At 50.0% G+C, this 17,286-nt stretch overlaps 1 long non-coding RNA gene across 5 annotated transcripts in view; it reads left to right on the plus strand.

Moving 5' to 3' along the window:
* LOC134416259 (uncharacterized) overlaps positions 1 to 17,286 on the plus strand; it is a 65,872-nt gene that overhangs the window by 32,539 nt on the left and 16,047 nt on the right. For 3 of the 5 annotated variants that reach the window (XR_010027209.1, XR_010027211.1, XR_010027215.1), the window contains one exon: positions 11,030 to 11,118. The exons of the other annotated variants lie outside the window; for them this stretch is intronic. This is a non-coding gene — a long non-coding RNA (uncharacterized LOC134416259). The remainder of the gene's footprint in view (positions 1 to 11,029; positions 11,119 to 17,286) is intronic. 5 annotated transcript variants of the gene reach the window in all.

Here is a 17,286-nt window from a genome sequence, read left to right on the forward strand (position 1 = left end):
CGCCAGCAGCTCGCGAGTGACACTGATGGTGAGCAGCAGGAGCCACCCCCCCGTGAGCAGCGTGACAGCTGCCACCGAGCTTCCCAGGGGGGATAGGAGCGTTTAATGCCCTGGAAAATGCAGGGCCCCGCAGAGCATGCAGAGCATTGGCAATTGGGCCACTCTGGCAGGTACATGTCACCCGGAGAGTGGGGAGCCTTTGCTGCCACCTCCCCCAGGCCTGGGGCTCAGCAAAATGTCCTTGTCCCCTGGTGTCCCTCGTGCCATTTGCTTTGGGGAGCTGAATCCACACGCCCTGGGTAGGGCAGGTGGTTGTTGGGCAGTGCTGAGGCCCAGCCACAGGTGTTGCCCAAAGAATTCCAGTGTTTGTGGTGGATGTTCAGCATCGCTTTCAGCTCACCCCTGAGGCACTGGCTGCTCCAGCCTGGTTCCAGCTGGCCAGGCAGGAACAGGCTGTGCAGGGACCCCCACCTGGGCACCACTCATCCTTGTGGGGAGGTTTAAAAGCATTTCCTTTGGTGGCTGCCTCGACCCACATGTTTCCCTTCCCATATCCACCCGCCTGATGATGGCCTCAGGCACATTCTGTCACCGTGGGCGTCTTGGCCACTGCCAAGGTCGTCACCAGCAGCGTGTGGGGACTCGTGGCTCGCCTGGGAGATGGATGGGAGGCATTGCTTCCCTTCAGCCGGTCATTAGTCCTCGCTCTGGAAAGGCTTAGCAATTCCGACCCAGTAAATTATGTGCCATTCCTCAAAAAAGTGGATAAATAAATGGGGCTAGAGCATGTCTTTTTTTTCGTCCTGAGCTTCGGCGTATTGATTTGGACATATTTCCAGGCGGGGAGTAATCAATTCTGGGGCAGAATAAAATAATTTCGGGCAAACTCTCGGAGCGGCTCGTCATTAATTTGCCTTTGGGGCCGGGCGGGATGCGCTCGGCATCCTCGGCAGCGGTGCCCTGGGGATCTCCCGGCGCTGCCGGCAGCGAGGGCGGGGGCCGCCGGGACTAATGAATGCGCCGTGTTTGCTCATCTTTACAGAGTCCCTTATTACTGCTAATTGGGAGGGACAGTTCAAACAGGCACACAGGAGCAGTTGTGGCGGCAGCGTGACTTGCTTCGCTAAGGAGCGGCCGGGAGGGAGCCCCGGCGCATCGCGCCTTTGTCGGGGAGCCCTCCGGAGCCGGGCAGCGAGGGAGCCGCGGCCGGACAGACGGACGGGCAGCTGTCCGGGACGCGGAGGAAGCCAGCGGCTGACGGAAGGGCTGGGCTGCTGGCGCTGCCCATGGGATCGGGGATGTGCTCGGCATTAATGCGCCCCCCGGGTCTGTGCCCTGCCTTGTTTCGGGGCTCCCTGGCAGGAGCGAGATCTCCCCTTCCCGCATCCCGCCTTTCCCCGTTATTTATCCGTTTGAGTGTTCTCATCCAAGCTCATATTCCTTCATTTATTGCTGCTTTGCCTAATTAAAACCTTTTGGATTATTCCCCTGCACGCCGAGTGCTCCTTGCAGCTGGGTACCAATTCTACATTTCTACAGCAGGATTGACCCGCTGCACTCTGTTTTTAAGAGATTTTTTTTTTAACGTTACTCGGGGAAAACAGCTAAGCATAAATGTTTTGGAAATAAGAGGAGGATGGGCTTTGTTTCTCAGCCACGTTTCGGGTTTAGTGCTGGACAGCAAAGGGGAGTGGGCTCAGGGAAGTGAGTCTGTGGCAATGCCAAGGGTAGGACGGGCACTGTCCCTCTGTCCTTCTGGAGGCTGGGGGTGTCCCCTCAGGCCCAGCATGTGCCCAGACATGCAGTGGAGCAGATGGGGTCCCCTGGGTGGGCTCAGGGCTGCTGCTGAGAGCTGGGAGAGGAGGGAGCTGCTGCCTTGTTTTGAGAAGTCAGGTCTAGCTCAAGCCTTTTAGTTTTTGCCTCTTCTTTTCTAATATAAAAATGAAGGTTTCCACAGTGAAAACTCGGTTTCTCTTTGAATGAGTAATTCCTCTCCCTTTAGAAAAAAAAAAAAAAAAAAAAAACACAAACTAAACCTCCACATCTCCTGTTTGTGGTGCAGGGGGATGGAGATTATGTGCATCTGCAGCCTGGCTTTAAATGCGTTCCAAAGGCGTATTGTGCACACGTTGTCCCTGAAGAGGATAAACCTAAGGGAACAATCTTAATCTCAGAAGTTCGCACCCACAGCTAAGGCAGTGGCAGAAAACACTCTGTGTGTGGCTGGAATCCTCGAGAGGAGCCCTAGCCCTGGCAGAGCAGCCAACAAGAGGCATTTTTTCCTCTTGCGTGTGTGGCGCAGATAAATCGAGTTTGTTTTGCAGCCCATTCTGCTTTAGATTTCCTGTGTCATAACTGAATGAATTTGTTGTTCATTGATACCTTAATATATAGGTTGTTGGGGAGGGATTTTTTTTTTTTTCGAGGGGGAAAACAATGTCCCCTTCACTCATGCCTGAATGGATTCATTTATCCTCCCTAACCTCCGGAAGTCATTTATTTTGCCCTGCGACAGCTGCAGGGTCTGTTTGTGTAGGAGGGCTGGCAAAGCCCTGCCCTTCCTCCTGCCCGTGCCCAGCTCCAGTGGGGCCAGGATGGGCTCGTGGCCTTTGGGAAGGGACAAAACTGCCCTCAGAAATGGCTCTGCTCTGCTCGGGGTGAGGCCACAACACAGCACTTTTGCTCTCCTTTCCTTTCCCCAGGGATGCTCCTGGGTGTTTATTTCAGTCCCTCTCTGCTGCTCTCCTATCCCCAAGGGTGCTCCTGGGTGTTTATTTCAGTCCCTCTCCGCGCACTCTGATGGGTCCTAATCAGCAGCAATTTAATTAATATACATGCCTCTGCAGAGGTTGTGCTTCACTGTAACTTAGCAGTAACTAGGGGCCCTTTGGTGGGAATGTGGGATCTTTTCCATTTATTAAGGAAGGAAGGGAATTGCTCTCGCTGAGGAGATGTCAGTGTTGGTGCACTGTGCCCAGTTCAGTAAGGCCAGAAACTTCTGTGTGTTTCAATGGACAAAATAAATGTTAAAATCTCATGCTTCTCCAAAAACACTTCCAAACACCCTAAAGCCATTTCTTGGGAGAAACCAAACCCCACAGGTGTCCAGGCTCAGCAGTAACAGCTCTATTTTATCCCTGCAAACCTGGAAACTGCTGTGGGAGCTGGTGTAGAAAGGAGAAGGGAGGAACTCGTGCTGCCGTTGTGTCAGGCATGGCCACGCACCCTTTGGTCCCCTTGGGCACATTAAAAGTGTCCCTTAATGTCACTACTGAGCTTGGGGGAGAAAGGTGATTGAAGGGAATGAGGGGATTGAAGGGAATGAGGAAGGAAGCCCTCCATGGATCTGTACTCAGTGCAGTGTGACCTGGAGCTGCTCCCCCAGGCTCCCCCTGTGCCTTGGCTCATGTTTGACTTCCCCAGAACCCCGTGGAATTGGTGTGTGCCAAGTGTCCAGCTGGACACTGAGACTTCATCCCTCCCCTCCTAAAGGACTGCAGATCATCCATGGTCCAGCCAAAATCTCCTCCTTTCCCACCTTGGCATTTGGGAGAACACCCAGCTCTGGAGGTTTGGGGTTGTGTTCCCAAATTCAGAGTCAGCGCACCGCCCCTTGTTGTCCCCACCTGTGCGCTGGTCACCTCCTGGAGCTCTGCCACCCATGGGGACCAGAGCCAGGACACTTGTCCCTGTGCCATGGGAGCGCATGCAGGGAGGATCCATCCCCCTGGGTCGCTGGGTGCCCACACGTGGGGATGGAGGGAGGGAGGCTGGAGCCGCTGGCCGGGCTGCGCGCGGAGCTGCTCTCGGCCATCCCCGGGCTGCAGAGGCAGCAGCAGCGGCCAGCTGTGCTAATCAGGAATAATGTGCAGCTTAGCAGAACTTCTCCATTAAAAGGTTTTGAGAATAATGTCTAAAATGAATGGCTGGGGAGGTGGGGAGGGAGGAGAGCCCCGGCAGCAGACCCCAGCTCCGAGCGTGCAGTCATGCTGCGCCTAAACCTGGAGCTGGGAATTGCTTTGGTTTGGGTTTTTTTGGTGTTTTTTTTTATTTTATTTAAAATTCAAATGTCTGATGTTCTTAAATTGAACAAATGATATTTAAAAAAAATATATCAGGCTCCAACATCTGCAGATTATGATTTGCATTTTGAAATTGGCTGCTTGAATTGAACAAGGATGAATACTGTCACTCTTCTTTCATTCGCTCCATTTATTTAATGAAATGCTAGAGGTCAACCCTTTGTCCTTAAATTAGTTACTATAAAAATCTTTTTGTACTTTTCTGCTTGTTATGATGTCTTCTAAGCAGAAGAAAAGGTTGCCATTAATTATGTCTTTGTTGAATATGGATATCTATTCAGAGTTAGTTAAACAGTTTCAAACAAAATTAGCATCGAGCAACTCGAAGGCCAGCTTTAGGTTGGTTATCAAGAATTTTTTGCTAAGAGAATGCTCTCCTGCAAGTGTGCATTATCTAATATATTCAGCTTTCAGTTGCTAATTTTTTTTCCAGATGAAGATGGGCTTAATTGAGGTTGTGCTTTTAAGTTTGTAGAGCTCTTCAGCATCTCATACAAAAGCATCTAGAGGCTTTTCATTTGTCTTGAGTATGTTTTAGATGTACAAATATTATTTACTTTAAACTCCAAATCAAAAGGCACGCTGTAACTATTTTAAATAAAACATTATTCTCTGCTGAAATATATATAAAATTCAAAGGGAGGCTTTTTTTCATTATCACTTAATTTATGTGAAAGAGCCACTATTAGCAAATTTTAGGATAACACTGTGGGAGCGGTTTAGTGGCTGGTCTCGAGCAGGCATTTGGTTGTGTAATTTCCTCAGCAGAGACAGAGGCTGTGAGCTGGGGGTGAGGCACAGCCCCACTTTCAGGCAGTGCTTGGATTTGAGAGCCTCTGGAGCAGGGTTTGGGGATTACACCACACTCCTTGCCCAGGGAGCCCAGGATTTTGGGAACAGCCCCCTGAGTGGGTGCTGTCTCTCTGCTGAGGGGTTCAGGCTGGTCTGTTCTCCACTCCCTGCCAGCCCAAGGTGGCTTTTGGGGGGTGACAGGGCTTGGTTCGTTCCTGAGGTGCCCATGCCAGGGTGGGACACTGCTGGGGCTGCTCTCTGCCTGCGCCATGCCCCGGGCACCAGACAAAAACCCTTCCTTGCCCCCAGAAATGTTTCTTAGCAAACCCTAACAGAGCCAAGCTCCTTGGAGCATCACCCAGGCTCTGTGTGTGTGTGAGGCACCCAGGTTTTCCCAGCTGTGGGGCCTGGGCAGTGTGGAGGGGCCAGCAGCAAGCAGCAGCTCTGGGTGATCCAGCCCGAGCCAGACAATAACGGAAGATGGGAACAGAGACGGGAGGAAAAGCTGCAAGCAAAAAAAAAAAAAAAAAAAAAAAAAAAAAGACAATTAGGAAAAGTAATAAGAAAATATAAATGTGGTAGCAGAGGATTAGTCCTAGTCATTGGAAATGCAAATGATCTCCGTGCTCGCTCCCAACATCTTTTTTCTAGGCTTGTGTTTCAGAAAGGGTTTTTCTCTCGTTGTGTATTTTTTTCACCCTTTTCCTCCTCCTCAGAGCAGCAGTGCTGCTTTCCCAGCAGCATTAAATATTCCCCAAGCTGAGACACTAACCTTGTAATGCTTTTAGGTATAATATACAGACTTTTTTTTTTTTTTTCCATTTTAAATGGTAGCTCATAATGACATTGTGGAGTAGGGATCCCGAGTCAGCCTTATTATCATGGTGTCTCCTTGAGCTGAACCTCCGAGAAATGCGAAGGGGAGACCTTTTGGAATGAACAAATCCTTTAGCTGCCTGTAATTATTTATTAAAATAGGCGGCCGGGATGAAGGCCGGGGAGGGGGAGGGAGGAGCAGCATCCGTGTCTGTCTCCCCGGACAGACACACGGACGGAGATGCACACCCGGGCAGCCAGCAGGGCCGCTGCCATGGCCAGGATGGCACCTGAGACGTGTCAAACGATGGCTGTGCAGCCGGAGCGATAAACCATGCCCGGGTGACACGTTCGGAGTTGTTGGATACCGGAGGGACCCGGAGCATCCCGCGGGATGCGGGGGTCTCACGGCAGGATTGGGAAGGATGTAGGGAAAAAGGGAAATGAGGATGGGAGCAGTGCTTTAGTGCTTTCCCACTCCGTGCGCGAGTGGTGAAAGCGAAACCATTCTGCTTCATTAGCTGGCTGAAAGAAAGGAGGGAAAAGGGGCAATAAAAGAAACGAACCAAACAAACAAAACCCGACCAAAAACCCCGACAAATCGCAAACCAAACAAACAAGAGACGCGCAGAGCAAAAGCCCTCCGAGGCACCAAGCAAACCTTGCCGGGGTTTCGCGGGATGCTCGCTCCGGTGGCCGCGGACGTGTCCAGCTCCGGTGCCCGGGAGCGCCGCACTGCCGCGACCCTCTCCCTGCGGCGGCCGCAGAAATTTTATAAACTTCGCCTACTTTAAAAAAAAAAAAAAAAAAAAAATCTTTGGGGTCAATTTTCCACTTGTGCCTGCAGCTCTTGAACGAGTACTTTTATGGTTCCTTCTAGCGCGCAGGATTTATCTGCGGCTCTGTGAAGGGCTTTTACATTTAATCCAGCGCTGAAGTAGTAATTTGTCGGCGGCGCTTCCTAGCAGGCTTTTCTTTTAACTTGGCCGGGATGCGGGCCCTTTGTGCGGGCTGATCTGAGCCGCACAATGCCCGGGCAGGGCGGCCCGAGCGGGGCCGAGCCGGGGATGCCGTGAGTGCGGGGCGCAGGGAACAGGCTGGGGACACCGCGACCCGCTGGCTTTTCCACGGAGCCACCGCTGCTCGGGATTTATAGCAGCTCCTGTGCCTTTTCTGCAAAGGCTCTCTCTTTTTTTAGTTCTTTTTTCAGATTTTTTTTTAAATTTTTTTTCCCCAATCCGCTTGGATAACCGTTTTTTAAAAATCAAATTTAAAGTTCCTCTTGCACTGGGATAACGTGCTTGGTTTTTTTTTTTTTTTTTTTTCCTAAAGGAGGCAATGCTTCATAGCCTGTCCGTATAGATTTTTCAGGGAGAGGGAAATACCATATTAAAGGAAGAGAATCTTTTACCAATTCTTTATTTTAATTGAAGTATGGCAATTTTTAGAATAATTTTCGAAGCGAGAGTTTCACCCTTCTGCCTTGCAGATGCCTGTCTTTTTTATTAAAAATAGCGTTGTTCTGATACCAGCGCTGTGGAAAAATATTGTATTCCAGATGCAAAAAAGTCTCAGGGACACGTTTGGACGTAGCAGCAGCGTGTGAAATAGTGCCCGACAAATATGAAATAGTCTCTCATAAATAAAGATACCAAAGCCGCAATATTAAAAATGGGAGCAGCTCTGCCTTGCCTCCCTTTTATCACAGCATTTCTAAACCGGGCTGATACCGCAGGCGGCTTTTTGGTGACGGCTCAGGAGAGGAACGCTGCTGTATTTACATGAATTATGCCCGTGCTTTACACTCTGCAAAGTACGGAGGGGGCCAGCCGGGTCTCTTTTCCACCTTGGGTAAATGTCAGCATCTCTAAGTTTAGAAAGCACTAAAAAAGCTGCTTTTGGGAGCGTTTTGCCCCAGGTGTGGGCAGGGCCAGCCCCCCTGGCATCCAACACGGGCATCCATCCCTGAGTTAGAGCCCGAGCGATTCCAGGGATCTCGGTGAGGCACAGGGAGGGGAGCCCGCTGCAGGTACGGCGGCGGCACGTGGGCAGGGAAGGAGCTTTTATGGGCATGATTTAGTGAATATGAGAACATATTTTGTGCTCCATTGTTTAGACTCAAGAAGGCATAAAATCTTTAACATCTATTTATCACGTAGCTGTTTTAATGTAAACATTTGTCTATTTGGATGAAGTGTTTTCATTATTAAGCTAATTTCCACATGTTTCAGATAGACTGATGAGTTCGAAGCAGAGCACTCGCTGATGAGAAACGAAATTCGGCCGCGGCTCAGCCTGCTGTCAGATACATCTTCATTAGTTTTTGTCATTCACTGATGGCAAATGCTCTATAAATGAGATGACGATCAGGTCCGCCTTGATAACTTGCCTTATCTCATTAGTTTTCACATCAAAGTTAATCAGCAATGTGAATTGTAATTGCTGGAAGAGACAATGCAATAGATCACTCGGCCTTTTTTTTTCTGCGTGGCATCTTGAAACATCAGCAGGCTGGTGTGAGTAGATAGGCTCCGAAGGAAAATGATGTGGAAAGCATAATAAGCAAGCTGCTCGGAATTAATGAGCTTACCCAATAAGAAAAGAATAACCAATCAATGTGAGCTGGGCAAATATAATTTAGGAATAATTGCTTGATTGGTTGTCTATAGTAGGCTGATTTGACCACACACAAGGATTAAGAATTAAGATGTCAAGGCAAAAAAATAATTTGGCAACTGAGGGCATGTAATTTTTTGTTCCCCTCCCTTTACGACTGGAAGCGATTGCTGTTTGATATGTTATTCCCCGGGAATGGAAACATTACACGGGGTGGGGTCCTTCCTCTCCTTTATACGCTCCTTTTATCGCACGAGGTCTTTCAAACCTCGCCGGGGATACTGCGGCACGGGACATTAAAAACGAATGGGGGAGTAAAATAAAACTGCAGAAAAGCCCCCAGACGTGCTCATTTGTGAGGCTGCACGGAGAGGAGGAGAGGAGGAGAGGAGGAGAGGAGGAGAGGAGCAGGGGCTGCTCGCTGTGCCTGGTGTTGGCAGAGCCCGTGCCCCGTTCCAGACCCTGATCTGGAGTGCGATTCCCTTTCCCTACAATTCTCCCCACAGCCATTGGCCAATTAGCAAAGAACCCTTATATTCTTCTATCTAAACTACGGGGAAGGTTCAGCCAGAAGGTAAATTTGCTTTGATCTACATTACACCTAATTGAGTCACCACCAATGTCTCTATCCCAACATCAAGAAATGTGAAAATGTTAGATTATTTCACTGGGGATTAAACCTAATTTTCGCGTGTTCTGCATTAACCTATTAGGCTGACTCATCTGCATTGCTAATGCGGCTCAGGCAGCTGTCACCGCTAAAGAAAAACATGATCATGCAATCCTTGAATGAATGATTCCAGCTCTGATTAGTGTTAGTGAAGTTAGCTGAGCCCTGGTGATAAGGCAGGAAAATTCCCAGGTTGCCAATAGCTTTGAAAATTATCAGACTCCGGGCAAAGATGTGGCTGGCGGCTGGCGGGGCCTCCCTGCGAAGGTGGCATTATTTAAGGCCGTCTCTCTCTTCTCTTCGGGCTGCTCGCTGGAACGTGGCTGCTGCTGCTGCTGCTCCTTCCAAGGGGCTGTGCCAGGATTAAAATGATAATGGGCAGAGACCTGAGCGTGTACAGCCGCAGGTTTTTCCCTGCCTGGCCGCATCCAGGCTTTAAATGCGTTTTCCAGAGGGCAGAGATGCCCGAGCAGGAGAAGGGCCTTGGGGGGCCGGCACCAGGCACGGCCCCGGGCTGGGCTCCGCTCTTTGTTCCCATCAGCTCCAGCCGCTCCTCATTCTATCTGTCAGATTTAAATAGGAAAAAAAGGGGGGGGAAAAAGCAACAATGGCCCATCCCCTTGAGATGGGAAAAAATTTAGGAGTGAGTTATCCCCGAGCAATAGAGCCAGGAGCCAATTTAATCCGATTAGCGCCCGCTGACAATGGATGCTCCTCACCCATTGTGGACAGAAGCTTTCACTTTATTTGTTTCTATTAGCCGAGAACCCAAGATATTGGAAAAGTGGAACTTTGCCCCAACAATTGAAGAAAAAACAAATCGAGAGAAATCATCTAAAGTGTCAATATTGATCTTTTGGCCCTGAGTGTGTGCGGAGAGGACTTGTTGAGTGCCCAGAGTTTGCTGTGTGCTCTCGGTGCTCCCCGAGCAGGGGGTGCTGGGTGCACAGAGCAAGAGCTGCCCAGGCAGAACAGAGGGGTTTCCATGGGAAAAGACTCGGAGCTGTTCACCAAACCACAGCACTGATGGGGAATGTAGCAGGGCTTTAAGCTGCCAGGCACCTGCTGGTGTTAGCTCCCAGCTCCTCGGCGCACACGCTCGCTGCAGGTGTCGGCAGGGTTTCCTTCCCATCACGTTTCATGGGGAGAAGCTGCTTCCCACACACCTGGAATGCGTTCTCCTGTCTCCCAGCACCGATATCTGTGACAGCCACAGCTCTGCTCGGCGTCACCAGCAGCTTCCCCCGTCCCTGTGTGACAGTGGAGTCACTCCAGAGGGGACAGGGCACACCTGGGCTCCACGTGCTGCTGGAGCCACCTCCCTGAGCCACCTGGGGCAGGTTGGTGTGACCAGACCCACTGCAAGGCCTGCTTCGTTTTTGAGAAGCAGGATTCCCCTCGGTGCTGCCCCGCACTTCCAAACCCTGCAGACATCCCCAGGAGCCCTGGGAATGCCACCCTGGAGATGTCCAAGCCTGCCAGGCATTGCTGGGCACTGAGGGGCAGGGTGGAGGTGGACACCAAGGTCAGCACAGGGTGGTGACCTGTTCCCAACAGATCAACACTGCCTTCAGAGCCCCAGGCATTCCAAGGAGAAGGGGAGGAGAGGGATGTGTGGCAGCAGAAACACTCCCTTCACCAAGGGGCCTTCCTGGGGACCCTCACCATGGGCTGGCAATGCTGGCCAGGGCAGCAAACAATAAGATTCGGGTTTTACCCCCAAGTTTTTTGCTGTCTGGAAAAGCAGGGCCCCACTGAGAAGAGCAGTGCTCCCAGAAAAGGAGCTACACTGCAGGTTGGGAGAGGTGCCTGTTAACACCCCAGGCTCCTGGAGTAGCTGCAGACCAGAATTTTGTGTCCTGATCCACACCCTTGCAGGTCAGGGCAGAATTTCCTTGAGCACCCATCCCTCTCCTCCCCAGTGGTGCTGCCCTGTGAGCAACAGCCTGCCTGGGAAAAAAGGGTCAGAGGGGGAGAATTATTTCCCAGAACTACCCCACAAAAATGACTTCTTACCCTAAAATAGGATTTTTTTTTCTCCCCTCTGTTCCAGTGGGCAGCTCCAGGTGTCAACTGAGTAGAGTCAGGATCAGCTGCAGTTATTCCAAAGTGCGTGTCCACGTGCGGAATATTCCAGAACAGGTATTTCACTTTAAATTCATGCCCTGTCTTATTCCAGAATATTTTCCCTGCATAGAGAAGCACTTGGCTGGGGTCTCTGCTTGCTGCCGTGCTAGTGATAAGATGGATTGGCTGATCTAATAGGTCTTTTCAATCTCTGATTTTGAAAGCTAAGATTGGGAAATTAATTTCAGAAAGGTCAAAACAGAGCAAGGCTATCCTGCTGCTGTGCGATGGATCCTATTTTTTTTTTTTTTTTTTCGAATCTGCCTATTGAGGGAAAGGTTAGTTATTCAGCATCCTGCAAAGAGAAAGAAATAAATAAAGCAGGCCGGGGAACACAGGAGTGTATAGATCTGCTGACCCATTCGCAATCCTCAGTTAATGAGAGCGCCGGGGAGCGGCGGCGCTGAGAGGCGCCGGGGCCGGGGGCGCCGACCCCGCGGGCGGCAGCGCGCTGTCCCCTCCTGTCCCCTCCTGTCCCCTCCTGTCCCCAACGCGCGTGGCCCCCGCGGTGGCCCGAGCCTGGGAGGTCTGCTCCCACCCCCGGGAATGGGAAAACGCCGGGCACGTCCCTGGGGTGTCCACAAAAATCCCAGCCTGAGGCGCGGAGAGGTTGGGAACCGCTGCGGGTCATGGGGAGGTTTGGGGAATCGCGCCGTGGGGTTTTAGGGTAGGGGAAAAGAAGATTCAGAAGGAAAGGGGGGGGGAAAGAGAAAACAAAGGCTTTGTGTAGGTATTTCCCTGCTTTTTATGTGGTTCTCTTCCAACTAGGCCAGACAGTAAAATTTTGTTAATTTTTTTACTAAATTGCTTTAGTGCTTTTAACGACCGGGGAATCAGGAGGAGAGCAAAGGGGCCAGTTAGGAGGGAATGACTTCTTAATTAACAACAAAATAGATTTCTCTTGTTTGTTTGCTGTTTGCCTTTTTTTTTTTTTTTTTGGCATCTCCATATGTTATATTCAGCAACCTGTTCACTCCTCTTCTTGTGGATGAATATGGGATGCTGGATTTTGGGAAGTGGGGAGAAATTGGCCAGTTTGAGCAGGACTGATCAGACTTTGTCCCAGAAGCCTGGGGAGGTTTTGCTGTGCCTGGGAGGTGTCACCTGTGGGGAATCCTGGTGGCTGCTGCTGTGCCTGGGATTGCTGCTGATTGCAGCCCCATCTCCCAGTGGGATCCACTTGGGATGTTCCCAAGGGGCTGCTGCAGGGAGGAATGGAGTGAAGGCTGAGCTGTGGCCATTCCAGACCTCACAAGGCCCCTCTCCCTGATTGAAGGACAGGCTATCCTGTGAGCACTAACCTCAGAGCAAACCCAGAGAATCCTGCTGGTTGCTCTGGAGATGGGATCCTGCCTGGAATACCTGGCCAATGCAACATGAATTAGCACATCCATCTCAGGTGTAATTCACCCCTGAACCTGTTCCAGCCAATGTCACTTCACAGTTCCCTCTTTGCAGACAAATCCTAAATGTGGGTGGATCCAGGACTGTCCCTACCATTCCTGGAGCTCCCCACTTTCCTGCTTTTCCTGTTGCTTTCTGCAGCCAGCTGTACAAAACCCAGACAGGAATGATGGGTAAAATAAATATCTCCAGCTGAGGATTCTGCTCCCAGGTTCAGTGGTAAATGGCAATTATTAATCAATATACACAAACTACTTCATTTCCTTAGCACATCAGGCCACACTGGAGGTAAAAGCATAATTGGGAAATGGGTTGTGTATCTCATTCTGAACACAAGATGCCAAGGAAAACGCTGGAGCAAACAAACCATAACATCTGGGTTATCCTTTACCAGCAGAGAATCCCTAGCAGGTTTGACTGGACACCAGAGCACCTCTAGGCAGAGTTCTCATACCTTGGGATTTCTTCCTGTAACTTTCAGAGGATTTTTCCCCAAGTTGTGTTCCTCCCCTATGAAAGGCATCTTTACCTGCAAGAGAATCCAGGTGTCCAGTACTCAATCTCAGGGTCAAAAAGATGCTTTGGACTTTATTATCTTCTTTTTTTTTTTTTTTTTTTTTTTTTTTAATGTGTGCTGTGGACTTTTTCAAATTCAACCACCACTTAACTGTATAATTTGACTGTTTTATTATCATTATTGCAGTAACTTCACATTGAGTGTGCACTTGGAGCAAACAGGCGGGGAAAAACAGAGTGATTCTTGGTGAGGGTGCCACAAAGGTGTGCCTGCTGTGTGGGCTGTGGCTGCTCAGCCTCGGGCAGTTCCCAGGAACACCGGGGAAATAGCCATAAACCCTATTTAAATAGGGAGCTGGTGGGAGGGAGAGGGGAACATTTATTACCATCTAATCCCGCTCAGGTTTTCTACACCATATGTCTGAGCAGCAGAACATGTGAAATGTGTACTAATTACTCTGCCTGTGTCATGTGTGTATATTTTATATGCAGTCCCTGACCTTTTTGTTAATAACTTCACATTATATTCATTGACCTGAAACAAATTGAATTCAGTGGCACTCACTCCAGAATTGAATTACATAGTCTTCTTAATTGGTCTCTTATTTAAATGTGGAAAAGTAACAGTTTACCACCTGTAATTATTCTTTTCCTTAAGAAATTCCTGTGGAGAGCGTGTGTGTGTGCCCGCCCGTGGCACACGTGCCGGGCTCGTGTCCGGGAGGAATTCCCACAGGAGCCCCAAGCCCAGCTGGCACCGTGGGGCAGGAAACAAACCCTGAGAGTTTTTTAAGAGTCCATCTGAAGCAAAACCACTTGTCAAAGTGTGTGAAAGCACGGGAAGGATCTCCTCTGCTGGGGGAAAGGGCAGCCCTGGCCCAGCCCAGCCTCCACCAGCCAGCATTCCCTTGCTTTGCCAGGTCCTGTCCCAGGATAAGGAGAGCACAGAGGGTGGAGGTGGGAGCTCTGGGAATGCTGACCCGCCCAGAGTGGAGGTGGGAGCTCTGGGAATGGGAGAGAGCGCTCCTGGCTGGAATCTCCGCTCGGCTCTCATCCTTCCGAGGCCGAGTTAATTGCCGAAGCCGCGAGGAGGAGACTTACTCTTTACTTACTATATTTAACTTAAAAATGCAAATGTTATTAGTGTCCCGATCAGTGATAAGAGTGCCTTTGTGCCAGGCTTTAACCTCCATTAGGGGGGATTAGGAGAACGTATCCACATTGGCATTTTCCAAGTGTCACTGTGACAGCACTTGCTGCACAAATGCCTGGCTGTCACACTGAGGTTTATCACCAGGTTTTTTCCTGCGAATGCAGACTAATAAGCCCAGAAATTACAATTGCCTCCCTGCCGAATCTGTGATAGGCGGAAATAATGATATCAGTGCCCTGCTAATCTCCTGCCTCCGCGCTTGGCACCAGCCTATTGAGTCACCTGTCATACGCCGCTTTGATGAGGCGAATTCAATCTCTCAGCTATAATGACAATGGAGCCATTTTAATGTTTGGAAATGATTATGTGAAGGTTTCTCTTTGCTCTGTCTTGGCAAGCAAACCAGGTCAGCGTTCCGGCTGTGTCTCCCGCCGCCGCTAACGACTTGGAAGGAGCTGGCCTGTATTAAGTGAATATGCCAAGTTATTAGAAAGGAGATGCCGAAGGCAGCTGGAGGGGGGGAGGCTCTTTTTATTTCCTTTTTCACAGCAAGCGTGAGCCTGAGAAGATGCTTCACACACGTGAGCATCTCCCACGCACCCCTGGTGCCCAGCGGGCCACAAGAGCCCCGTGCACTGTGTGCCGGCAGCCACGGGCTCCTTGTCCCAAAATCCCCCTGGGAATGGCTGGCATTGCACAACAGGCCACATGGAGCTGGCTTCGTGGTGAACAAACCAAGCTCCCAAACCTGTTCGAAGCTCTCCAGCCTGCTGGTGTGCTGGGAAGGAGCGCTGCACCCAGAGCCTGGCTGGGCAGCCGTGGAGAGAATCTGCGGTGCTGGATCCACCCCTGCCCGGGTGTCCGTGTCAATTCACTTTGGGGTAGAGACACTGAATTTCTCCTTCTCTCAGGTGTCTCTGTGTGTGAAACTAGGTCCTTTGAACAGCAGCTGAAATACTTGGTTTGTTTATTTGAATATAAAAGGAAAATGGCTATGTTTCCTCAAGCTGCCGGTGGTCCCAAATGCTCGAGGAAAGTGTTTTCAACTGGACAAGGGCTTAAGTCTCCTTGGAGGAGCGCAGGGTCTGTCAGAGCCCATAGGTTGGGTACAACCTGGGGACTCTTGGTGCTGCCCAGTCTCCCAGCTGGATGGCCTCTCCCTGGCATCTCTGCCAGGATCCCATGGGTGTGGGTGGCACAGCCATGGCCCAGTCCTGCAGAGAGGCTGGCACATCCCAGCGGGAAGCACCACTTCCCACACGGTTCCATCACCACCACCCTGTGAGAGCCTGTGGCACTGAGGTGTTTGCCACCTTCCCTTGGCCTTCCCTGCTAGGGGATGGGTTTTAACCACTACAACATTAATTTTCCAGAATCTTGACCAAGTCTTTGCCAGGGCAGGGGTAAAGCAGCAGAATTTCAGATGTCAAGCTTTTATTTAGGTGAGTGTTCAAGGCTGGCCCTGGATGGGTGTCCTGGGCCACTCTTCAGTGGGTGAAAGGCAATTGTTGGGCTGGAGAGAGGACGGAGCAGAACCCAATTGACCCACACCGTGCAGGGAGCAGCGCTGAGCCCCTTTCACCAAGAGTCCTTGCTAAGAAACCTTTTTTATTAGAGCTGAGTGCTGGAATTATTTCAAGGAAGTGATTATCTGCCTAATAACGACTGTGCCCGCGTGAGTGACCGCCACAGGGAGAACCAAGGCAGCGGATTTGGAGAGGGGCTGGGCAAAGCAGCGGTGACACGGGCACACGGGGCTGTCCCCATGGGCACATGGGGTTGTCCCCAGTGACACAGGCATGCAAGGCTGTCCCCTTGTTGTGTTTGGAGGGATGCTCCTTCTGGGAGCTTGGCCTTGCTGGTGGGACAGGATGGATGATGGCATCAATGCTGGGATGTCCTTTGGTTTTGGAAGGGCCCAGCTTGGGGCTGGGTGTCACCCTGCTGCCCTGCCAGGCTGGTGCCTGCATGGTGGGGAGCTGGGCACCCCCACATCCATCTCCCCTAATTAAGGCAGCCAATCTAATTAGGGCGGTGCCCTGCGCCGCCACCCCATGGGGGCGCATCAAAGCCAGCGTGGGGCTGGCGCACGGGCAGCGCAATTACCCAAGTTAAGAAAACATCCCTGTAATTAGCCAGGCAACTCCGAGCACAAGGAATGGAAATTAGTCACAGCGCAATAAATTAGTCGGTGCATATATTACGTGCCGGGAGCACCCCGGGGGCCTCCTGTTTTCAAAGCTTTGGTTTGCAGCCCCATGCCTCTCAATAAAGCATTCATCCCTAGGTGATTATGTGCCAGCAAAAGGAGTTTTTAACTGAATTACAAATTTTCTTTTCTAATTCTTTTGTAGACAGAATTGGGATCCCTCACTTTTTTCTCTCTCTTTTTTTTTTTCTTTTTTTTTTTTTTTTTCTTTTTTTTTTGTTTTTTTTTGGTTTTTTTGTTTTTTTTTTTCTGAAGGTCCGGGGAGCAAAGCCACTTCCCTCCCCCTTCAACTAATAATTAATTTTCAGCTTTTCAGGGTGCTTCAAGACCCTGCATTGTTTGCTTTAATTGGGAGCGGTAGTTAAGGAACTATTTCAGAATCCCTCCCCAATTCTGAACTATTTTAGCTGTCGTTTCTTTCCTGGGGGAAGAAAAGGGGAGGGCGAAGCAGGAAATTGGACTGTAGCAGCACATAACATTTGCATCAAAATAATACAGCCGGCAACAGAAAATCACAATCACATCACTCAGAAGGAAGGAACAGAATACAAATTAAAGGAATAATGTAAATTTTTTGCCATTAAGCTTCAATGACCATTTGAAATGGTGCAAGGCACAAAGGTTTTGATGAGCATCATCCAGTTTGATTATTCATACTTGTGCTTCTGCTTGAATTAAAGTAGGAGTGCTAGAGCCTGTTAGAGCAAAATATTTGAATTGGTAGTGAACTCTCACCTTTACTTGCATCCATTTACTTTTCAAATGAATACCAGATAAGTTAGTGCATTTTATAATCGGCCTGTTTTCCAGTGAGTGCTGTCATTACATACCAATTTCTTTTAGAAGTGCTTCCTAAGAAACATTAAATACTTACGAATAAGGATGTGTCCATCACCAGCAG

The sequence above is a fragment of the Melospiza melodia genome, chromosome 3, assembly GCF_035770615.1.
Source record: "Melospiza melodia melodia isolate bMelMel2 chromosome 3, bMelMel2.pri, whole genome shotgun sequence".
NCBI classification, from domain to species: domain Eukaryota; kingdom Metazoa; phylum Chordata; class Aves; order Passeriformes; family Passerellidae; genus Melospiza; species Melospiza melodia.